The following is a 25,066-nucleotide window of genomic DNA, read 5'->3' on the forward strand; positions in this document are numbered from 1 at the left end:
AAACGAGGGAGGGAGGGCCGCCGGAGCGATGGAACGTCAGCATTGCTTCTCCATGCTGCACTCCCGCGCCCCCTAGAGGCTTCTAGGAGAGTTGCCTGGGTTCGGAGTCTCCTCAAAGCCTCTCTCAAAGCTCGCGTCTGAGTGGCAAAAAGCTACCAGTTCCCCAGCTTGGGGAGGACTGGGAGAGAGACAGCTCCAAATATCCTCCCTGAAAGGAGTCAGGAAACCAGTGTTCATAAATCCCAACGGAAAACGCGTTTAAATGTCATGGCCGACTTTATAAAGGTGACAGAATCTGTGATTATCAACTTTCTCTGCCGTTTCAGATTATATGCTCGCTCTTTCTTTCTTTCTTTCTTTCTTTCTTTCTTTCTTTCTTTCTTTCTTTCTTTCTTTCTTTCTTTCTATAATTTGTTCAGATCATATCTCATTTGTTAACCCATCACTTGTATCCTCCCGTTCCTCCCTCCCTCCCGCTTTCACCCTATTCCCCTCCCCTAGGCCTATGACCAAGGGGGACCTCCTCCCCCAGAATATGGCCATAGGCTATCAAGTCTCATCTTGGTAGCCTGCTTATTCACTCTCTGAGTGCCACCAGTCCTCCCCACCAAGGGGAAGTGTATAGGCTGTTTCTTAATTGATAACAATCTTGTTCCTTAAGCGGGGTAATTTGGTGTCCATATTATGAAGGACTTTATTTTGACATTTTAGAACATTTTCAGATAAGTTTTTGGGGTTCTGTCTTTTTGCAGGGCTGGGGGAATGAACCCCAGGTTAGGATGGTTTGTGTGCTTGTATGGGTGATAATGTGTAAAAGTATTCTTTACTCACCTAATCGTCCTCTTGGAAGCTTACTACCTCCTGCTAACCTACGCTGAGTCCTGTGAGCTTCCAGCCTCTGTACAATGTAACCTAGTCCTAGAATGTTTTCAGCCTCTGAGACTTACTGTTGAATAAACTCATGAACTTTGGCTGGCTGGCTTAATCAGCTAGCTGTTTTGATTCAAACTCCTCTACAAGCTGACTGATTCTATTTGGCTTTTCTCAACTTCTGACTTTTTGTTCTGCTTGGCCTCAACCTAACTCTAGCAATCTGTTCTAATCTCTGGCTCCTTCTCATTCTCTGCCTCGTCTGTCTTCACCTGTGCCTAGTTTGTTCTCTCTACAGCCTGTCTCTGTAAAACTGCCTCCTTTCCCCCTCTCTGTGCTGCTCCCTTTTAAGTCACCTCTCTTTCCTCTCTGTTATGAGAGTTGGGCATAGCCTATTCTGTTAACTCTTTCTCTGATTCATCACTTTGTCTGCCTCTCAATTTCAAACATGGGTCCTTCCTTCTACAAACTAACTTACCTTCATTGTTTGGGATTAAAGGTGTTCCATCCAGACTAGCTATGTTGCTAGATTAAATCACTCCTCAATAGTGAATTCATTACTGAGTACCAGGAAGTCTCTTGAGGGGCCTCCCCACTTCTCAGCCTAACCCATAATCTTTTCTTGGATGTCCTGTTGAAACTTGGGGAGGGAACTTCCTGGCTCACAGACTGTGGATGTCCATACAGTATATTTGCAATGGGCACAGAGAGATGCTTTTTCAAGACCTCTTCAAGATGCTCAGCTTCTGGGAGGGTTGTAAATTGTCCGACTCTCTTGAGATTGTTTCCCAGATGGGGGCTGCCCCATCCAATCTTTCCCTACCCCAGCATGACCCTGGTCCATGTGGGAATGTGAAGGCTGCTTCCTTAACTTGCTTTTTGTTAGGTACTTTAGCATCACGATAAGAAAATAACCAAGACCCTGTCGCTTCACAGATGATTTTGATTCCAGATAGAGTGTTCACATCCACTGTATTGGAAAGAGGCATAAATAGCTCTTCAGAGTTTAGCTACACAGGTGGAGATGGTTTCAGAGTACTGATCAGCCCTATTGAAAAGACTCAATGGAAGCAGTTACATATATGAAACAGAACAGATCAATTGGCCCAAATATTATTATATTAGTGAAGATGTATACAACTCAAGGGTCTTGCTGTATTTTATTAATAAAATTGTTTCAAAATATTTGATGCTATTTCCAAAGCATATATTGTTAATTATTGAAATAGTTTTCAAATATGGTGATGTGAATTCTTGTCATGAAAGTTAATTATTAAGTATATACTTATTGTCTTGGTCACTGTTCTATTGCTGTGAAGAGACACTAGGGCCAAGGTAACTCATACAAAAGAAATCTTGCTTACAGCTTCAGAGGTTTAGTCTGTTGTAATCATGGACCAACTTCTCTGAGTCTTCTTGGGCTCTGACATTCTCTGCTTCTCCTTGCCTCTAACAGAAGCCAGAGTGCCATGTTCTTTCTGTTACTAAAGTCTCAGCACCCATGTTCCCAATATGTCCTCATCACTCCAGATTCTGATTAACACAGGGACATTCTTTGACAAGACTGGAAAACAAGGACCAAATAATCTGTGCAAATATCAAACTTCCTACTTATTCTCCACTCTGATAGTCTAGATATTCTATTGCCCAATATTCTAATTTTTCCTCCAATGAAATAATTTCCCTTTCTTCTTCATACTCGTGAAATATGGTTTCCAAATCCTAGTGTTAATCAGTACCTCTGATACTACATTTTAAATATTTTCAAATTTTCTTGTACTATGGGGCTGTGTGGAGTCAGGAGGCAGTACTGGGGATTGCAGCCAGGAGCTCACTCATGTTAGGTAAGTGTTCGACCACTAAACCATATCTAGGCTCTTTTTTCACTATGCTTTTCATGGCACAGGAAGTTAGGCATTTATATTATACATATAAGTACTTGCTATGACACAATTAATTATATTTTACTTTTATATTGTTAAAATAGTTTGTTGGCTTACAAATGATGATATTTGTATTTGTTTTACTTAAAGGCCCTACTCTGTGAAATAAGTGTGTTATTCACAGTCATTTTAGTGGATAAAGTGGTCAGGAAAGCTGTTCCAGTGATTATGCTGGATATAAAGGGAAAATATAAAGACAGAAATACTTTTTTGTAAAAATGTGTGTGTGTGCATGCGGGCATGCCTGTGTGCATGTGCACATTCCTGTTTGGTCACAGAAGCCAGAGGTCACATTGGATCTCCTGGAGCCGCAATTTCAGGCCTTTGTGGGCAGCTTCATGTGGTTATTTGATCCAACTCTGGTCCTCACGATAGAGCATCAAGCATTCTTAGCCACTGAGGCATCTCTCCAGCCCCTGGAATGAAACACTGCTTTATGACAATAGTGACTAACTTAAGACAAATCTAGTTGTCCAAGAACAAAATGAAAAAGACAGATTAAATCTTTTTTTATATTTTATTAATTTATTCATATTACATCTCAATGGTTATCCCATCCCTTGTATCCTCCCATTCCTCCCTCCCTCCCCTCTTCCCTTTACTCCCCTCCCCATGACTGTGGCTGAGGGGGACTTCCTCTCCCTGTATATGCTCATAGGGTATCAAGTCTCTTCTTGGTGACAGATTAAATCTTACAAAGGGTTAATAATAAGAACATCTAGAAAGGAGTAGGAAGCCATTAAGGGGAATAGGGGACAGGTCAGAAATTGTCAACAAGAGATGAGATGCGCTTGGCATATTCTGTCTCAAAACTAAACTAGGAATGAATAATAAAATAATAAGGTATAATGATATGTGAAGATGCCACAAGGAAACCTATTACTTTGTATGCTAACTTATGAAAGTTAAAAAGGGCCAAATTAAATCGTCATGCAAAGCCTATGAAATTAGCATAATGACAAATATTAGAGTGGGTGTGAAGAAGTGATTTCTAACCCTTCAGGATAGCATTTGTTTATGCAGCGTTCCCAGAGGTCAGTATGACATGATGTAAAAAGGACCTTCAAAACATGTTTATGCTTTAAGGTCATAAGTCTCCATTTTGGATTCTAAAGAATGAAAGATGTTGGTAGGAATTTAGCCTGGGGATATTTACAAACCACTAGCCACAATATTTGGTGTTCTAAGGGTGCGTTGGAAGGGGTTGGTAACAGCTCATCCATTAACTTTTGAAGAACTGCATTCATTGACATGTAAAATGAATAGGGCTTTTAAGTCTTAAATGGAGGTTCTGAACATATATATTCTATATGTTGGGGATGGAGAGATGGATCAGCAGTTAAGACCCTGTACAGCTCTTGCAGAGGACCCAAGTTCGGTTCCCAGCACTGTTGTCAGTCTGCTCACAGACACTGGTAACCCCAACTCTGGAAGATGCATTTTCTGACCCCTATGGGCACCCTCACTCATGTGTACATACCTTCCCCCCTGTACAAAATTAAATTTCAGAAACCTTTGGAAAATGTAGATTGTTAAAGAAATGTTAAAGGCCACAGAAGGGCAAGCTCGCAGTGCAAGAGTTTCCCTTGCAGTCATCAGTAAACTAGGACAAAGGGTAAGACAGTGGGAGAGATAGTGTTTATATAGACTGTTGGTCTTATTGCCTGACCCTGGAAGATAACAAGGGGGTGATAACGTCTGTCCTAAATCACTACTGAATTAATTGCCTGTCCCTGGACCCTTGTCTCTGTTAACTTTAAACTTCATGATATGGCCTTGCTATCTGCATACCGATTGGTTTTCGTAAACCGATTGCTGCCTTTGCCTGCGCAGCAACAAAAATTGTATGAGGACACATTCTCTAACAGGTGTGCACCCTCTCCCTTGACGATGGCTCCCAATGACGGAAGCCTTGCCAGCTGTGTGGGGTCAGTCTGTTTTGTGCAGTGAATTGTGCAGCCATCTCATCTGCATGTAACATATATGTTTTCACACTTTGAGTGTGCACGTCTAAGGATAGACTCAGATCAATGATGGTGTAATTTTTAGCATTAGCTTTCTTCAGCCATATTTTTCCAGAGCGGGTGCCTGTTTGTGCAAATATGAGCCTGTGCTATTCACGGAATAAAGAACACAGATAGCACACGCTTCCCCCCCCCCCTTGCACCTATGACATTGGAGTCCTTTTATCCCAGTGAGTCTATGAGGTTGCAGACACTCTAACCCTGCCTCCATGCAGTTGGGCCCCGTTTTATTCTTCATGGCACCTCACTTCCCAGCCTTACCCAGAAGTGTGCCCCCTCTCCTGCCCTGGGAAAATGGGGCTAAGGCTTTGGGGATCTGTATGCTCCACCTTCATGTGGTGGGAAATTGCTTTTTTCTTCTTCACCTTGGGCTTTTGGCAACACAAACACATTCCTAGGGTCACGATTAATGTGCCTTAATGGGCTACACATTTTAAAAATCAATGGGAGAATTTACATTAAAAATAGAACACGATTAGATTGACTTGGGTGGCCTATTTTTAATCAACCCCATCATTTATGGGTCTGAAAATTGTCATGGCATCTTTCTCTGGAGCATACAGAGGCCAGCCCTTCTGGTCTTATGTGTGAATAGTTTTAAAACAGGAGGCATGAGGTTAATTGAAAACTTGCTAACCTCCCCCCTTCCTTCTTTATTTTCTGAGATCGGCTTTCACTCTGTAGTTTATACATCATTTCTTTTCTTTTCTGTCTGTTTTTTTAGTCCCTCAAACAACTATCCACTGTAGGAATGTTCTAGGTTTGCCCTCTCGCCTCTCTTCTTAATCTGGCATCCCTCTGCAGCTCTTTCCTCCTCCCATGGTTCTCCGCGGTGTTCAAATTTCGTCTCCACTCCTGTGATAAGCCATATTGACTGAAAACAACTTGAGAAGGAAAGGGTCCATTTCAACCTACAATTTCTGGGAACGGTCTGTCACTGAGGAAAGTCAGGCCAGAATCTCAAGGCAGAAACCACAGAAGGGTGCTGCTTACTGGCTCTCTCTGGCTCATATGTGGAGATCAGAGGGCAGCTCTGGGAAGACAGTTCTCTCCTTCCACAGTGTGGGTTCTGAAGAGTGAACTCAGATCACCTGGCTCTGTGGCACGCACCTTTACCTGCTGAGCTATCTCGCTGGGCTGAGCTCTCTCGTCTTTTATGGACCTTGTATTAGATACTCTTCTATGTCTGTGACAAAATTCCCTGACAGAAGGAGCTTAAGGATCAAAAAGTGTACTATGACTTCCGGTTCCAGAGGGACAGAGTCCATTGTGGCAGAGAAGGCAGCATGGTGGCTGGAGCAGGAAGCTGAGCTGTGTGATCACACTTTCATCCACATACAGGAATTGGGGGGCGGGTGATGACAGAGAGAGTGAGAGTGAAAGGAGAGAGGGAATGAGGAAGAGACAGACAGACAGACAGATAGACAAACAGATATGGAGGGAGAGAGGGAGGGAGAGAGAGAACAAGATTGTGGGGCTGTAGTAGGTATTGAACTACAGTTATGCCATGTCATGAACGTGTTCTTAAGAATACTTTAAGTGCTAAAACTTGCGTAAAACTGGTCCAGTTCTAAATTCCTATACAATGTGACTCTGAGCTGTACTCTGAGCAATGTAACTGCCTGACCATTTAACTGGTATCTTGCTTTCTGTATACTCACAATTATAGGCCATGTATTTCCTCCAGCAAGGTTTCACCTCCTAGAGGTTTTTTATTTTTTATTTTTGAGACAGGGCTTCCAGGGTTTCTCTGTGTAGCTTTGGCTGTCCTGGACTCACTTTGTAGACAAGGCTGGCCTCGAACTCACAGCGATCCGCCTGCCCGAGTACTGGGATCGCAGGCGTGCACCACCATGCCCTGCTGCCATTCTCACTCTCAAATGGAAAAAGTGGCTAAAGCTATATTTACTATGAAAACTATAAGGTTTAAGCTTCACAGACTCTCTTTGTGCAGGCTGTTCTGCAGTGTGTTGACTCGGTCCTAAATGTCACAAACATCTTGGTAGTAAGACAGAGTTCTTTCTACCTCTGATCAGTTAAGACAGACAACTCCACTCACTGTAGTTTCTTTCTGCCATGATGTATTGGGTGGCCTTTGGTTAGTTGTAGCCACTGTTTGGGATCTAAGGAAAATGGGGCCAAGAGGATGCCTGGTCCCAAATGAGTGTGCAAAGTAGTATAGTCTCTTCTATGTGTATTTACATTTTTGTTAGTTACCCCACTCTAGGAAGATCTTTTAGGACTATCCCTGTCACCCACTGGCCACGTTCACTCAGCGTTGTAAGGGGAGGCAGAGACGGCCGTGAGCCAGCATCTGAGCATTTGGGGGAAAGGGGCAGAACAGGCTTTGAAGTTGGCCTGAAGACAGTTCCTTCAACTGTAACAGATGTGAAACAGAACGCAGAGCATATGGTTCTCATCTTTTCTCCTCAGAATGGAATTTTCTCTCCTACTGTACCTTATCCTTATTTAAAAAAAAATTAATGAGAATTATGCAAAGTGGACTTTTTTTGTGTGTGTGCCAACACTAAGATTTCACAAAAGGTGGCATCAGTCCTGACTCCAATGGGTGCTTTTCTCCTCAGCTGGGGGAGAAAGACAACCCTGCATTTGTCAAGAGTTCAAATTTCCTGCCTCCTCCATTTATTTTTCTAGGCTAGATCATCTCGCGCTTTCTATTTCCCGCATGTTTCTGCAGCACCACTTCCTAGATTTGTTTATAGGCTCACATATTTACAAGGTTTGAGTTTCACATTTGGCATCGGCTCTGTTCTGTTTGCTTTAGTGCCTCACTGTTACCCGGCTTAACGTAACTGCCTGTTTCACCATTCCCTTCTCACTGACTCGCGACGCAAGGGTTTTAGGCTAGGTTTGTCCTCCCAGCCTACAGCATAGAGATTCTGGCCAGGATACCTGCGCTCAAAGCCCCCCGCCTTTTCCATATGGACTTTTAAAGACAATTCCAGATACAAACTATGGCATCCGTTGTGAGCAGTTCTCAGGCTATCAGTGAGTCTCATGATGCTCTTATTGAATGTTCTGTCTTTGATAATAGCATTGGATTGGCTGGTGGCTCCTGAGGCTACTTACTTCCGTTTAGTAATAATGGTAACATGCTCATTGAGCAGAGCATGCAAAGCACTTCGGGTATACTGATCTTTCCATTGTCCCAATGAAGGAGGGAGGTGACTTATGTTGAGATCCCAAATCTGCAATCTCTAACCAAGGCTCCTTTGGGCATTGTGCCTGAGGCTCAGTGATGCCATTTGTAAAATGGGAATGGCCATCATCACCTTTGTAGAGTGATGGAGATCATACCAGTGAGGCGGTGTTTGGTACCAGCAAGCTGGTTGTTAAGGGAATGTTGATTCCCTAAGCCAGCAGTCATGGGGCTTGAGAACCCCACAGAGGGGCTGATTCCAAGTCACACCGCAGCGATTGGAGTGGGATGGACAGGCACGTGCCAAGCCAGGACGCAAGGAGGGAGGGAGGTGGCTGCAGGCACCCTTTAAAATTTCCATCTTGAAACCTTGTGTTCTTTTCTAAGGTCTGAAAAGAACTACTAACTTATTTCAGAGAGTAACTCTTGAGTCTAGCTTTATAGTTTCCAAAAAAGCAAATGGAAACCAAATGAGTAGTAATGCAAATCCGAGGGCAGAGATTTCTAAATGCCTGGGGCACAGGAACTCAGCTAAATTACTTTCCTTCTCTGCTTTTTGGAGGGCAGAATACTTGCATTCCCAGTGCCCGCTTTTTGTGTCCTTTTTTAGTGATTACTGCACACCTTCCGTGTTGCCCGCAGAGCCAAATGCATCACTTTGCCCCAGAGGGGTCTGACAACCTCACACTTCTTTGCCACAACCTTGAAATGACTAGGGCAGGGAATGCTTTTTGAATGCTGCGGCTCTCCTCACTGGAGCGCGAGGCTCTTAGAAACCTTTCAGACAGCCTTGAGGATCAGGGTGAGGAAATTTCCACATCCCTGCTTAGTTCGAGTTCCCCCAAGCAGCACTGAGTCCCATTTATGCTCCAGTGGGGGATGGGGAGTGTTAAACATCTATTTTGCTGTCACTCAGCCTTTGCTCGAATGCACATTGTAGAGAGAGGAGTGTGTCTACGAAGGTCACAGAGAGTTCAGTTGTGAAATCAGCATCCAGATGATTCGGTTCAGCTATCCTGCTGCTGCAGAAAGCCAGGTAGCAGAAGGTCAGACTCCATGATCTGTGTGTGACGTGTGTGTCTCCGTGTGGGTATATGCACCCGAGTGCCTGTGGAGGTCAGAGGCATGGGATCCCCCAGAAGAGGAGTTACAAGTGTGTGAGAGCCTAGTGTGGGGTCTGGGGGACATAACTGGGTCCTCTGCAAGAGCAGTGACTCTTAACCTGAAACCCATCTCTTTAGCCTCAGCAACGTTTAAAACTGAAAATAAAAATGGATTTAGGACAGCCTGGATTAATTTAGTCTTTATACAACATAACATTGTAATTTTTATGTCTACCTTCCTATCTTTTTAAGTAGGAGGGGGTCACAAAAGCAAAAGTAACTAAGAGAGTCACAGTGTCGTCCCCTGGAGTCCTTCATCAAAGGACAGCACTCTTCAGAGTTACTGAATTACACAGTTGCTTCTGGTATATGATTATTCTATTCTATCAAAAATACTCTTCTTTTCTTCTTGTTTTACTAAACTTTCGATCTTTAATTTGGTCAACCACCTACCAGCCACTGTTGCATCTGTCAGTATGTCTATCCTGTAGGTACGCCCTGTCCTGTTTCACACCTTTGCGTGTCTAGTTTAAAAATTACCGTTCTTAGCTTTCCAAAGCTAAACAGCCTTGCACTATCCTACTTTGCCCTTTTCTGCTATTGGGCTTTGTTTTAATTAATTATCAGGTGAAATACTGAAAATGGGTGAATTTTGGGGGTGTTACTGATATCATTTGTGGGTGAGGGTGATGGGGGAATGACGGAGGATGAAAGATGGCTGGAATGATTTAGTTTACATTTGGAGCCTGATTGGAGAAAAGCGTGCAACAACTAGCTAATCCTTTATTTGGCTGTCCAAAATATGTTACCTTTTAAAGAAATTTCACTGTCTGGGGCTGGAAAGAAGGCTCAGTGGTTAAGGGTGCTGGCTTCTCTTCCAGAGGACCCAAGTCTGGGTTTCAGCCCTCATGTTGAGTATTCACAACTACATGTAGCTTCTGTTCTAGGAAATCTGTGCCATCTTCTGGCCTCCCTGGGCACTGCACTCCAGGGCACACACCCCACAGAGACACATATAATTAAAAATAAATAAAATATTCATTGGTATGATAAAAGCAGACCATAAGTACTGTTTCAAAGCTGAGAATGCCTGAAATCTTCCGAAGGTTCTCTTTGCATGAGCTCAGTATACCTCACAAAAGACAATACTGGTCCCCAAGTGACCAAAGCTGCCACGTTGGAGCTGGAGATGACAGGGCACACAGACAGACATGTGTCTCAGAGGTTTTAATTCTCAAATGATCAAAAGGATCTTTCTTTCCAATTGTGGTGTTATAGGTATCAATTGCCCCATTGGAGCCACTCACTGAAGGAACATGGGAGGACCTGAGGGGGCAGAACATGCAGAAAAGGAGGGCCTGTGCCTTTATTCAGGAACTCCTGTGGGTCTCTGTCTTTTGAACTTTGCCCTCTGAAGCTATTAGTGGTGGAGTTCAACCAACGACAACACAAGCTTAACAAGCCAGCTCAAGGGTTGCATGACCCCAGGAACATTGGTCCAAGAGATTAACTCCCTGTTGGGGTAGTGGTTCCCTTGCAAATAGCAAAACAGAATTTTTTTTAATGTTAACCATTGTCAGCATGCAGTGTCTTCCATGATTTCTGCCTTCAAGGATGATGGTTTGGGCTCCTACCCTGATTTTCTCTATGATGGACTGAGGCCTGTAAGCTGAAACAAACCTTTCTTCCTCTTAAGTTGCTTGTAGTCATGGTGTTTGTTATAGCAACAACAACAACAACAACAACAACAACAACAACAACAACACCCAGCCAGAGCAGCTTTCCTTATTGCCTATGCTATCATCCAGACTGCTGCACATCTATCTGTTTACTTGTGGTTGTCCCCCATCCCCACCCCTCCACCCCTAAAAAGAGTGGCCAGGAAGTCCATTTCTTTTCTCATGCCTTTCTGCCTTGTTGTCTGGTGTAGGGTCAGAAATGGTGATATTTCTTCAATGAGCAAGTGGATGCAAAGAAATGTGATTTCATCACCAGGCTACTTATTATACAGAAAAGCTGGAAATAGCCGATTTGCTCAAAATAGAGGGGCATGATTAAATATATTATGGGATGTTCTAAAATAGGACCGGTAAGTCTTGGAAATATATCTGACCTTAAAGTGCTGACAAAACATTAAAGTAGGGCATGAAGGGTGTAAAACCTACATCTTGAGTGACCTGATTTTGGAACATGTGCCTTTGGCCTCTTGCTCCTCCTGGGGCACCTGTCACGCACTGCGGCTGTAACTTTTGCAGTTGAAGGTGTTATGGCAATATCAGTGTGGATTTCTATTTCCTTCTTTAGAAATTTTGTGGATGGGAGACTTGTTATTCCTCTAAGTCTTAGCAACATCATCAATACAACCTTTTCTCATTAAATTAAGAACTCTTACCTTTTCACTGTCTGGCTTCTCTTTGGCATGACTCAATCACCGGTCTTCTAATTTGGGGCCACGATTAAGCCAAAGAGGGGAACCTTGAATGCAAGCCTTACAATCAGGATGGATACCAGTGTGACTAGCGGGAGGGTAGTGCATGCAGTATGAATACACTGGGCAGAGATATGCTTGTCTTTAGCAGGATGGATTGGGGCGGCATGATTTCATCCCACTACTTAAAACAGCATGTGATTTAAATGTACTCGTTGCTTATTTTTGAAAATTTCCATATGGTAGCTCCTACCTCCAGCATGGAGTCCAAAGAGGAAGCTTTAGTGTGCCTCTGTGCTCCCTTTCTCCCCCTTTCCCTTCCTTTTATTCTGTTTTGTGAGGGAAGACCTTGCGGTGTAGTCAGACTGGCCCTGAACTCAACCAGTTTCCTGCCTCAGCCTCCCCACTGCTGGGGTCACAGGGCTTGCTTTCTTCTTTCCACGTTACTTGAGTGTGTTTTAAAGGTACTAATAGAGAAAGGGGACAGAAGGGTAAAAGACACATTTTAGAGTTCCCTAAGAAAAGCATCTAAAATAAGGAGGAAACTAGTAGAAAGTAGTCTCTGTAGCAGTTCTCCAGCTCCATCCCTGGGCAATGTAAACAGTGCACAAAGGCAGGGTTGGGGAGAGGGTACAGTGAGGACTCCTGGGTGTGCACCAGGTGCTGAGCTGGTAGGTCTAGTGCCTGCTGCCTGCAGATGAGACTCACCTGTTGGACAGATAATGATGCCTGAATGGCTTGGCTATTTGCAAATGTTCTACATGGTAGTGTATTAATCAGGGTTCTGCAGAGAAATGGAACCAATAGTCTATCATTTATCCTCTATCTCTATTATCATCTATCCTCTATCTATCTTTCTCCTCCTCCATCAGCATCATCATAATCATCATCATAATAATCATCATCATCATCAATCTACCTACTTATTGTCTATCCATCTGTCTGCCCATTTCCTACCTACCTACCTATTTGAGGAGAGTGTATTGGAGTGGTTGTGATGTTTTAATAGAAATCATCTACAATCTGCAAACCCTGGGTTCTCCAGCATGGTCTAGAAGACCCAAAGCTTCAGACCTGGGAAAGCCAATGGTGGGATTCTCAGTCCAGATGAGAGGCTTGCGGACCAAGAGGGTTTTTACTGAGAGTCCTGGAGTCAAATCTAGAGAGCCTGGACTTCTGGTCCCAGAGCAAGAAGAGGGTGGGGGAGGGATAACCTTTGGAAAGGAAACACCTCACAGACACAGAACAAGGAGAAATGCTTGACCAGCTGTCCAGATATTTTTATTTATTTTTCCTTTAAAAATTATTTAAGTTTATGTATGTGAGTGTTTTGTCTGCACATCTGTGCAGCACGCAGTGCCCATAATGGCCAGGAGAGGGTGCCAGTTACAGATGGATGTGAACTACATGTGCTTGCTGGGACTCCAAGCCCAGGTCCTCTGGAAGAGCAACAAGTGCCCTTAACCACTGAGATGTCTCTCTAGACTGTCTAGTTCTTTAAAAATTCAATCCTGTTGACACATGAAATGAACCGTACTAGGTGGCCTGGGCTTTTAACAAATGATTTAAAAAGTTTTAATTGTGTGTGTGTGTGTGTGTGTGTGTGTGTGTGTGTGTGTGTGTGTATGTGTGTGTGTGTGTTGGTCTGCGTGGGGGACAGGTGTGTACATAAGCGCAGGTGCTCTTGGGAGGTACATCTCTAGTCCTAATTGGCACCACCTGGAAGTAGACTTCAATCTGGTTGCGATCCAGAAGACATGGATGCTGAGAATTGAGCTCTGGTCCTCTGCAAGATCAGTACGTGCCCTTAAACACTGAGCGACCTCTCCAGCCCCCTGAGCTGTTTGTTTTTTATCTTACAATTCTCCAGTGAATGCAATGTGTAGTTCAGTTTGAGTATCACGACATTAATTCATTTTCTATTTCACAATGGAGAGTAAAGCAGCATCTTCATGGTCTAGGTGAGGATACAGCCACTTCCTCAGCATCAGTCACAGAGATGGACTGTGATGAGCCTGATGGGCACCCAGGCAGTCTGGCTGTAAGGCTGATCCATCCACTCCTACACTCCACATGCAATGCCAGATGCCTGGGCTTAATGCTATTTACTGTACCATTTGACTGAAATATGAGCCAATAAAAGGGCATTATATATTCAGAAGTATTTTACAGCAGACAAGGAACTATTTAAAGATGATAAATTGCTATTTCTAGTTTTACTACACCCCCTTTGCATCTATTCTGCTGAAGGAAGGAATCTGAGACTTCATCAATTTTATATGTTCATTAAAAAAAAAAGAATCAGGCCTCCAATTCTGTTTTTTTTCTTTTCCCTCCTCCACTTTTTTTTTGAGGCAGGGTCTCATGTAGCCCAGGCTAGCCTCAAACTTGCTATGTAGCCAAGGATGGTCTCAAACTACTGAGCCTCTCTTGTCTCCACTTCTGGAGGTCCGGGGTAGGAGATGTGCACCACCATGCCTGGTTTCTGTGGGATTGGAGAGCAAAGCAAGGACTTCATGCATGCTAGGCAAGCCTGACTTATAGCCCTAGTCCCAGTTCTGTCAGTTTTCTAGGCATTTATTACCATTATCGTTACTAATTATATCAATTTGAAATGAAACTGCCCTTGCCAGAAAGTTTTGGGGAAGGACTTTGGGTAAAAATAATATCTTGTGATTTGAACCAATGGTATATGTCTAAGCTTGTCATCAAGGTGCAGTTTGTCTATACTACAGCAGGGTTTCTTTGCTGACTGGGGTAATATTTGTTAATGGTAACATATATGCTAAGCCTCTGCCTGTCCTGGGAATTCCAGGTTGTCCAAGGCATTCCAGTCTTACTAGGGGTTACTAGTAGGAAATCTGGTGCATAGTTATCCTGTTAGTGATTCATGGCCCAGGAAAGTAGCAGATGGGAAGGGACAGGAACCATCCAAGAAGGGTCTTCAAAGCAGAGAGGCCTGGAGAGGGGCCCTTCTAGGCTGATAAGGCTTAGCCAGACTAAGTAAGTAGGAGAGAAAAATACCAAGGTGAGAGAGCAAGCCAGCAATTCAAAAAACATAGAAGAACACGAAATGATGGGATAGCAGCCTGTTGGGGCGGATCAGGTTGAAGGACAACTGGTCAACCACAGAGGCTAAAGGGATTCTGTAAGGTAGTTTGGAACTGAGTTTGTTGACCCAGTCACTGGGCCAATGCAGTTAACTCACGTTGACATTAAAAACAACATCCCTAATGGTGCTAGGGCTACAGTCTCCTTGGGACATCCTCCCATTTTTGCAAGCATTTCTGTTCTGTATACAGAAGTCACTTTTGTTATCATTCAACACTCAAAACCAGAAAACAGTGCAAAAGTAAAAATTATACATTATAGCATGTGAACTCAGTGCTGGATCTAAGTTTTAAATTTGTTCAACGGCCAGAGACTGAGAGTTTTCCATTTGGTTTCGTGATGATCAGATGTCATGAAGGAATCTTTTTTTAAATTATTAATTTATTCTTGTTACATCTCAATGGTTATCCCATCCCTTGTATCCTCCCATTCTTCCCTCCCTCCCATTTCCCCCTTATTCCCCTCCCCTATGACTGTTCCTGAGGGGGATTACCTTCCCCTGTATATGCTCATAGGGCATCAAGTCTCTTCTCGATAACCTGCTGTCCTTCCTCTGAGTGCCACCAGGTCTCCCCCTCCACGGGACATGGTCAAATGTGAGGCACCCAGTTCTAGCCAATGGTCAGAACAGTCTCCACACTTGAGTGGAGAGTGGGATATGACTTTCTCATGAAAGAATCTTATAGGTGTGGGCAGGTCACCCAGCGAGTCAGGACAATTCCTACTGTGTCCACCACTTTGGGCCACTAGGGATTCTCCTAGAAAGGAAGTCTTCTATGGGATTGGAGAAGAAAAAGACAAAAAAGTTGCAGAACTTCCCAACATAACTTTAAGGGCAGAGGATGGGGACAAGGCTACATATTAAGAGTGGCTGGAGAGACAGCACATTGGCTAAGAGCACTTTCTGATTTCACAAGAAGACTCGGGTTCAGTTCCCAGAACCCATATGGTGGCTCACAACTGCCTCTAACTCCAGTTCAAGGGGATCCAGTGCTCTCTTCTGGCATCCTTGAACCTGTACAGGATGCACATATATACATGCAGGTACTTGCACATACACATAAAATGGAAATACATAAATGATAGTGTTTTTTAAAATGCCACTTGGGAGGTGAAGGCAAGAGAATCAGAAGTTCAGGGGCATCCTTGCCTACATAGTAAGTTCAAGGCCAGCCTGGGATCCATAAGACTGTATGTATGTTTTTCATTACTTTTTATTTTGTTTTCAAAACAGGGGTTCTCTGTGTATCCCTGGCTGTCTGAGAACTTACTCTGTAGACGAGGCTGGCCTCCAACTCAGAGATCCACTTGCCTCTGCCTTCCAAGTTCTGGATTAAAGGTGTGTGCCACCATTCCTGGTCATGAGACCCTGACTTAATTTTTTTTAAATTGGTTTTCATCTCAACTGTTGATTCCTTTTTTAAAATATCAGTCATAGGAGAAAAATAATCCAAAAAGAAACTATAGTCTGTCTGTCTGAAGAGCACATTTGGACACCCTGTGCTAAGTGGTTCTTAGCATACAGTTTCACAAGACTCAGTAAATAATTGATATAAATTAATGGCCAATGAAAGAAGCATCCACGTGGATCTATAATTACTGGAAACAACCTCATATATTTTTCATGAAAGTGTCATTTCATTGCATTTTTCTCTAAAATTCAGTGTATTTAGGATTCAAATGGCTTTCAATAATTGCTTTCAATTGCTTCAGTGCGTGGCTTCCCTGTCAGTATGGGTGGCTGAGAAGCACTGGACTCAATTATTCTTCCTTGCTTCTTATGACTCTGCCTGACTTTCTGGCCTGCGTGATGAAATCAGAGAGTGTGATAGTGAAGGCCAGGATGCCCCACAGTGACACATCAGCAGCTTGTCGCCACGAGCAGGGTCCCGCAGTTCCAACACCTCAGCAGTGTGCACGAGCTGACATCCACGTCATCCCACGTGCAAGCTGGCCCAAGAACAAGTTAACACCAGCCCAGCAGAGAGGGATCCGCCTGAGCGGAGTGTGGTCACGTGGTTCCACAATGTATGGGGTCCTCTGAGCAAGCATTGCTCAAGCTCTGGATTCGCATCATTAACAGAGCAGCCCCTTTCAGAGAAAGAGCATCGAGGGGGCAAACAAGCAAGGGCAACTGAAGGAGCAGCAGAATTACCACATGGCTCTTTCTGCCCGGGAGACTGGGTCACCACCAAGGGCGAGGTTTCTGGGGGAGGAGGCAAACTGTGGTTTCAGTTTTGGCTCTGATCCTCACTAGCAAACCAGGACACAGACACGTTACTGCTAGCAAGTCGTATAGTTATCACTCTATAGTTTTGGCTCTGTATCTTCACCTGTGACAGAAGGATACCCACTCCTTACCATCATTCAGAGACCTATGCAAGCTGAAGTCTGAAGCTTTTTGTACTATTACTAATCAAATTTTAAGATGAATTAGAACAACTTAAACTGAAAAAAGGAAGAGCTGTCTATAAGGTCTCTGTGTGTGCCATCTTGATCATAAATGTTACAAGTGAGTTACAGTGAGGACATTCAACTTAGTTATGAGTGAGAAGCACATTTTATCTATCTATCTATCTATCTATCTATCTATCTATCTATCTATCTATCTACCTATCTATCTATAATCTATCTATTATTGCCTACCTATCAATCATCTGTCTACCAATCTCTTTGTCTACCTATCTAATCATCTATAAATCAATTATCTAATCTATTATCTATCATCTATTTATTTTATATTATTTCTTGGAAATAATCATTTCAGCCACAGCAGTTAGTCTTTCCTGACTGTTGCAAAATTGGCCTCCAGTCCCTTGTGTGCAATACAACCCCATTTCCTCCATATTGTGTCCTTCTGAGGCCCAGAAGCCTGCCAAGGCCTCTGGCCAATGCCTAGTTAAGCAGAAACCAACCCCGAATCCCACAGCCTCTCTGATTAAGAATGTTATTTTCACCTTGGTTTGGGTGTTGAGGAGCACAGTCCCCAAAGCACTCTCCGTATTGTCTCTTGGTGTGGCTCTCTGCTAGGTAGTGGGGACATGAGGAATTGGTCCTCAAAGATCACTTAGTTCAACCACACTGAATTCTTTACTTACATCTACAACAGTGTCCAAAATTAGGCACCTGCAAGGATGAGTGTGAGAATCGGACTGGGTAAGAAGACAGTGTACAGGAAGCCGGAGAACAGAGGAACCAGTCAGAGGCTCCCGAGTTAGAAGGTCCTAAACACAGTGATGGCCTCATGAGACACATCTTTGGGTGATGTAGTCGCTGAGTTACCATCAACAGTGGCTGGTTAGAGTAGACGCCTGAGAGATGACGTTAGACTTAGCGGCTTGGGCCTTTTTGCAACCATGAGTGGAAAACATGTCTGCAAAAAAAGCCAAATGAAGAAGGTTGGAGCAAGATACAGAGACAGAAGCCGGGCCCTGGTGGTGTCATTTGAGCCCCAGTTGAGCTGATCCTAAAAGAATATCCCCAGGCTGTATTTATTCTGAGCCTGTGATTTCTTAGTATCACCTGTTTCTTTTTGTTTGGGTTTTTCAGACAGGGTTTCTCTTTGTAACATCTCCGGTGGTCGTGGGACTCTCTTTATAGACCAGGCTGGCCTTGAACTCACAGAAATCTACCCGCCTCTGCCTCCCACATGCTGGGATTAAAGGTGTGAGGCACCATACCCAGCTTGTTGGTTGTTTTTTTTTTTTTTAACTCAGAAAGATCTAAAAAAAAAAAAAAACATGTGATACCTTCAGCTTCTTACATTCAGAAGCTAAGACACAGGCAGGCCAGCAAGATCTGGTAGCTTCCATGTCTGTCTATCAAGGGTGGGGCTCTGTGGTTGTGCTAAGAGCGACAAGAGTTGTGATGGGGAAAAAAAGGTAGAAAATGAAAAGCAGGAAAGACTTGAGAGAGAGTGAAAGAAGAGAGAGGAGGAAGGGGAAGAGGAGAGGGGGAAGGAAAAGAGAAGGAAGGGGGCGAAGGGTGTCGTTGTGAAGAGCCCACCTGTGTGCCTCTATCTCTGCAGTGGGATTGTTAGGAGTCTACTTTTGAACATTCTCTATTACTTGACCCTAGAAATAAATTCATTTGCAGACAAGAGTCTCCTGATAAAGGCGGCTTTTAACCCTCAAATGGGGCAAGAACTACCAGACTCAGGGAAGTGGAAGGTGACAGGAGCCTGTTTGATCATAGTTTTCCACCATAGTCTATAGAGTGGCCACTGGAACACCCTGGTTGTCAGTACCTGAATTACTCAGTCAGCTTACACGAACATCACTGGGCACTAGGTACTGACTGTCTTAGGAACCATGGCAGATATGGAGTCATCATGTTGGTCACAACCCATCTCTGAGAACCGCTGGGTACCAAAGGGGAATGTGGTTTATATATCAGAGGCCTGAGACAAGAGCTATTTTTGTATAGAAAAATTTACAGGAAGGCACAGAACATACATGAGCTCAAATGATTTATGTCATCCCTGGATTAGTGAAAGAGGGCAAAAATAATTTTCAAATACACACAAATTCAGCTACAGTTCCTGGGACTCCACATTGGTGGGAATTCAGGCTTGGTTGTCTGTTGCATTGTAATTTTGTTATATAGAGCCACTGACCCTCTCTGTGGCACTGCCTCTCTTTCTTGCATCTTCCAGGGCATCCCAGGAAAGGCTCCCTTGGAGTCCCAGCTAAGCCTACAGGACACTGTGAGCCAGGTGCTATGCTGGGACTTCGTAGATGCTTTATTTACAGAATTAGGGGTGCAATTACAATCCCATAGATCACAGAAGACAGACACAAATGGAATATCATATGGCCCTGACATTTCCGTTGATTCTGTGCCTTTGCTTCAGGCAGGAGGGAGGTGTCCTGCCCTGAGTTTTGTGTGACAGATGAGAACTCTGGTTCACAAACTGGCTGTGGGTCTGCGCCTGCCTTTTTTTTTTTTTTTTTACTGAACCATTCCATAGACAACATAATATAAATAACCATGCTGCCTGGATCCCACTGCATTTCTCATATTTTCTCAGTTATAACAGTTAGTGGGATGATGACTAATTTTGGAAGAAATCAGGGTCAGTAGATTAATTTCGCAGTGCTGATGATGTTCTTGATTAGCCTCCTCTAAGCTGAATCATCAGACGTGATAGTGTGTGCTGGGCTGCCATGTAACACCCCCAAGTTTCAGCAAGCACTTGAAATTTAGTCACTTAAAAAGGTCTAATAAAATGGGCAAAGGATACATCTGTTTCCAGTGTCTCTTTCTGTCACTTTCATATGATCTTATGAAGTTGTAAAACAATTAAATCCTCCACAAGAAGGAAAATGAAGGGGGAGGAAAGATTTGCTGCTTTGTGAGACTGTATCAGTGCTCAGTTGCTGTGATAAACAGCATAAACATGGCTGGATACCACAGGGCTCCTCGTGTGTGTGTGTGTGTGTGTGTGTGTGTGTGTGTGTGTGTGCGCGCGCGCGCGTGCGCGCGCGCGCTCGTAGGCGGACGCGCACGCACGCATGTGCACATGCAACACAGCACAATTGTAGCCAGGGGACAGCTTTTGGGAGATGATACTTTCCTTCCTCCTTGTGGAGGTGGGGTCTCTGTTTCTGCTCTGGTGTCAATGAGTGACTCTGTCTCAAAAACAAGCAAGCAGAAATCAGTGTGGTCAGCTGACCTCCGGCCTACACAAATGCTTACACACACACATGCAGGTGCACATACAGGTGTACACACACATGAATTTTTGCCTGGGGTGCCACTGTCAGGATATATACGTATACATATACACATAACATAGGTGCTATATGTGCTATATTATATATAACCTATATATACTTAACAAAGCCTTTCTGAATTTTTCAATGGGCCATCTCACCTAAAGAGAGAAGACTCTTATAACTTGCACCCATTTCTTACTTATCTAATATGATTTCTCTGGATAGACTTCCTTGCGTGGAAGCTTGCAGCCCCTAGCTCAGAGCTTATAGCACTAGTTGCCTGGGCAGGGACAAGGCTTCTGGGGCTAGCATACTATGATGGCATGCCCTCACTTGTTGGAAAATCTCTTTCCCATCAGGTTACTTTCAGGGCAAATATTTAATTCCCATTTGTGATGGCCTAGCTATTTTCATCTCTGGCATTCGAACCCTTTTGCCCTTCAAGGCCCTCTGTGCGGTGGCAATGCTACTAATGACCTAATTGTGCATAGCCACCCCTACCCACTCCATTACCTCCATCACCCCCGGCCACCATGCTTTTAGGGAAGGGGCGTCTCATCCTTGGTCAGAAGCCCAGCGGCAGCTCTGAAGCCACATGGGCCCAGAGTATGTTTTCCTTGCTGTGCTGTTACCACAGGAGAGTGGCCAGCAATCACTCAGCACTCTTTCAGTGATCTCAAAGTTTCGGTAATTTGGATAAAAGGGAAGAAATGGGTTCTTATTAGAGCCCTTTAGAGTCCAGAGCTCTAAAAATGGGACAGGGCAAGGTCAGATAGGCCAAACTGAAGACCATGTGAATTTTTAATACTTTCTGTTTCACTTGGGCACTGAAGCACACACAGAGGCAGAGGAATGCATTCCTCAAAAGCCTCCCTCCCCTCTTCCCAGCCTTGCTTCAGCTATTTGAAGGCAGAACTTTAACAATATGGTTTAAATAAAGTCTTGGAGGCCTTTTGAAATGACTTACTTTAGGTCTCATGGACTCTTTTTTTTAAAGTCCACTCATTTTTTCATTCCTTCATTCAATCATCTTTTGAGACAAAATCTCATGTAGCTCAGGTTGGCCTCAAACAGGAGATCCCAATTTCTGAGACTTTAGGGGTGTCCTACCATGCTTGGCTCATTTTTGTTTGTTGGTTGGTTAGTTGGTTTTTAAGATCCAGACTGGCTTTGAACTCACCACTGTCCTGCCTCAGCCACCCAAATGCTGGGGTCACAGGCCCATGCCACCACATTTGACTCTGTAGCATCATTGGCATCAATGGATTGGATTCAGAAACTCTGTTGTTGGTCAGGGGTCTTTGGGTGCTGTTGCTGGTGAGGTCAGCACTCAGGGTACTGTGCCTACATCTCTGTGTAGACACAATGATTCCATACTCAGTGTGACATCTGAGCCAGAGCTTTGCAGATGACATCCATGGCAAGCTTTGCATGGTGGTGCATGCCTGTAGTGGCAACAGTGGAGAGACAGCGGCGATAGATTTGGCCAGGACAAAACTAGGTTGTGATAGTCCTCCCTGTTACTCCCCAACCAGTACCTGAGGCCAAAGCCTCTGGGGGAGACCAGGCCTACATGGTGGATTTGCATCTCCATACATGGTCAAAAGAGTGGGACAAGGACATAGACCCTGTGTGACCTCTACATGAAATTGGACTCTTTATGCAGCCATGAAAGGGATCTTTCCTTTAAGCATCTTTCATGGCACAAACTCATCCAGAAAAGGCAGGGCTCTGCTGTGTGATGGATGCAGTGTGTCGTGGAGAGAGACTACAATGGGTTCAGTGCCCGGGATAGCAGGGGACCTCCAGAAGGCATAGGAGTAATGGGATTGGAGAAGGGGAAGATGGGATACCCAGTGGGTGCCTGGCCCTCCTGCTGGTGTCCCTGCTTATTTATGGCCACAGTGGGTACCTCATAGGGTTATAAACATTGGAGCAAGTTGCCAGGGGGACTGCCTGTTGACTGGAAGCAAACAGTCCATTTGCTCCTCTTTAGATGGATTGTTTGTGTGTGCCAGAAGTCTCTCCTATGACTGTGGTTCCTGGCAGTCCAGAAGCTACCCAAGCTCTGGTTGGAATTTCCTGTGCTCACTTTAGCCTCCCTCTCTCCTGTCTTGTCATATGAGACGGTGAATGTTGGGGTAGAGTCAATCACCTCTCTGTCATTACTCCATCCCTGCCTGCCTGGCTCTGTACTTGAGAGCAGCACCCGGTCCCCACCACTCTACGCTGTCTCTTGGTGGCAATTGCTTCTTTGGAGCTGCAGTGCTCAAGCCCCACTGAACTTGAGAATCATCCCACTCATCAGGCCGTGCCTCCCTAGGGAGCCTGGTCTTAGAGTTCAGCATAGAATCTTAGAGACTATGTATCACCTATAGTGTAGGTATGGGCTTTTAGTATGCAGTGGAGATCAACGTTGATGGGACCGCTGAGCATGTCACTGCTTTATATGAGACTAGGCAGCAAGATAAAGTCCCTTTCTTCCTACGGTCCTCTGCAAAACAAACTGAATTGCAGAAGACAAAAGATATCAGAGGAAGGAAAAGATTTTTTTAAAATAAAGGTTTGTTTTATTTTAGATTGTGTGTGTGGAGGTGTGAGCATATGCACTGGAGTACAGATGCTTGCAGAGGCCAGAGACTTCAGATCACTTCAAGCTGGAGTTGTAGGCAGATGTGAGTCACCCAGTGTGGACGCTGGAAGCCAAACCTGGGTCTTCTGCAAGAACAGTGAGTCCTCTTGACTGCTGAGCCATCTCTGTAGCCTCAGGTAGGAAGGATTCTAATTGGGTCCATCCATCACCGCAGCTGGCCCTTGGAGGACACACCTGAGACAAGGGGACAGGATCTCATCTTCCTGAGCTTTGTTCACAATTGCAAAATACCAGAGCCTGGTGCCAAACCAGAACCAGTCTCATGCAGTATTTTTAAAATGTCATACCACGTGACAGCTACTTTTCCATCACTGTGACAAAATGCCTGGCAGGAACATCTTATCGGAGGGAGGGCTTACTTTGGCTCATGGTTTCAAAAGGGTCAGTCCAGGAGAGTGGGAAAGGTATGGGGGTGGCGGGAGCATGTGGCAGTGACTGGGCACTAGTCTTCAGCCTCACCCCTAAATATCAACCTGTCCCTACCTGTGGATAGCTCCACAGCCTGCAACCTGGCACCAATGGCTGGGGACGAGTGCTTGGAACATGAGCCTTGGCATTTCAGATCCAATCCATAACACACAGAGTTTGCCATCCAGCACATTTTCAATGCATAGGGGTATCGAGTGCTTTGTAGCCACCACTGCCAACCACGTCCTGTTCATTCAGTTCTGACAAGCGTCCTCCTGGGACAAACATCAGGGAAGCAAAGATTGGACAGCCCATGTCTATGATTTTTGCAGACAGCACATGAATGCCCATGTTTATCCTAGTGAGGACCAGGAGACATAGAGGAGCCAGCAAGGTCAACACTGTTTATCACCTGGGAAGCCTGCTTGGTAAATGGAGCTCAGTGACTTTGCTTATGGCCGCCATCTCCTGGTACTAAGAGGTAGTGCAACCACCTAGCGTTAAAATAAAAGTCGGCCTGGTAAGATGAGTTTTGTCAAGTCTTGAGAAAGATGGCAAACCTTCAGGCTGCGTGCTTGTGCTCATACCACTCTGCCTGTAGTTTTACTTTTGTTTCCCCCTCATTCACTGTTCATTTTATTTGCTTATTTTTCTTCTGCGTGCATGTGTGTGTGTGTGTGTGTGTGTGTGTGTGTGTGTCCATACATTCAAGTGTGTGCAGGTCTATGTGTGTCTGGTGCACGCGCACATGGCGGCCAGAGGCTAACCTCAGGTCTTGTTCCTAAAAAAATTGTCTACCTTGTTTTCTTTTTAAATTGAGTTAGTTCTTTGACAGGCTTACACATGTATATAATGCTTTCTGGTTACCATCTTCCCAGCCCTCTCTAATCTCCCCGCACACCTTCACCTGTCCCTTTTTCAGATTTATGATTTTTGATTGTGTTGTAAGGCCTATTGACTTAATGGGGGCCATCTGTGTAATCATAGGATTGAGACGATCTATTGGAGCCTGGTGGGGGTTCATCAGTGTGAACACAGCTAGCTGAAGGTAATGACTCCCCATTTCCTTAAATCTATTATTAATTCACCAGTAATGGGCAAGCTATGTCCCCAAACCCTTCTTCAACCTCTGTCTGGCTATGGGCTACTTCGTATTCAGTCATCTGTGCTGGCTGGGAGTTCATGGTTGCAGATGGCAAAGCCTTATCCAAGAGACAGCATTCTGCAGCCCTTCTCCCTTCATCTCTTCGTCCCTGTGTTCCTGCTCTTACAGTCTTTACTGTAAGAGCCCCCTCTTCCACAGAGCTCCCTAATCTTTATGAGGGATGGTAGAAGTATTTTGTTTAGGGCTAAGCACTCAACCATCACTTATTGTCAACACATGGCACAATCGTGAGACCCCCACTTTGGTCGTAGTTCACCGTTGCAGGAGGCACTGGGGGCCTGGAGCTGGGAACAAGGTTCTCAGGGCTTGTTTTTTAAGACAGGGTCTCTCACTTGCTCGGAGGTCACAGACTAGGGTAGACTGGCTGGCCAGCAGGCCCCACTTGTTTTCACCTTCCTAGCAATGAGGTTATAGGTTCATGCTACTGTGCCTGGGTTTTGTGTGGGTCCTGGAGATTGATCAGTTAGATCTTGCAAGCACGTGA

At 44.5% G+C, this 25,066-nt stretch overlaps 1 protein-coding gene across 3 annotated transcripts in view; it reads left to right on the forward strand.

Annotated features, from left to right (window-relative positions):
• Nucleotides 1-34: 34 nt before the first annotated feature.
• TRPM8 (transient receptor potential cation channel subfamily M member 8) overlaps nt 35-25,066 on the forward strand; it is a 107,457-nt gene continuing 82,425 nt past the window's right edge. For all 3 annotated transcript variants that reach the window (XM_084779685.1, XM_084779687.1, XM_084779686.1), the window contains exon 1: nt 35-285. The gene's annotated coding sequence lies outside the window, so the exon portion shown is untranslated. The remainder of the gene's footprint in view (nt 286-25,066) is intronic.

The sequence above is a fragment of the Acomys minous genome (assembly GCF_964271855.1).
Source record: "Acomys minous genome assembly, chromosome: 4".
NCBI lineage: Eukaryota > Metazoa > Chordata > Mammalia > Rodentia > Muridae > Acomys > Acomys minous.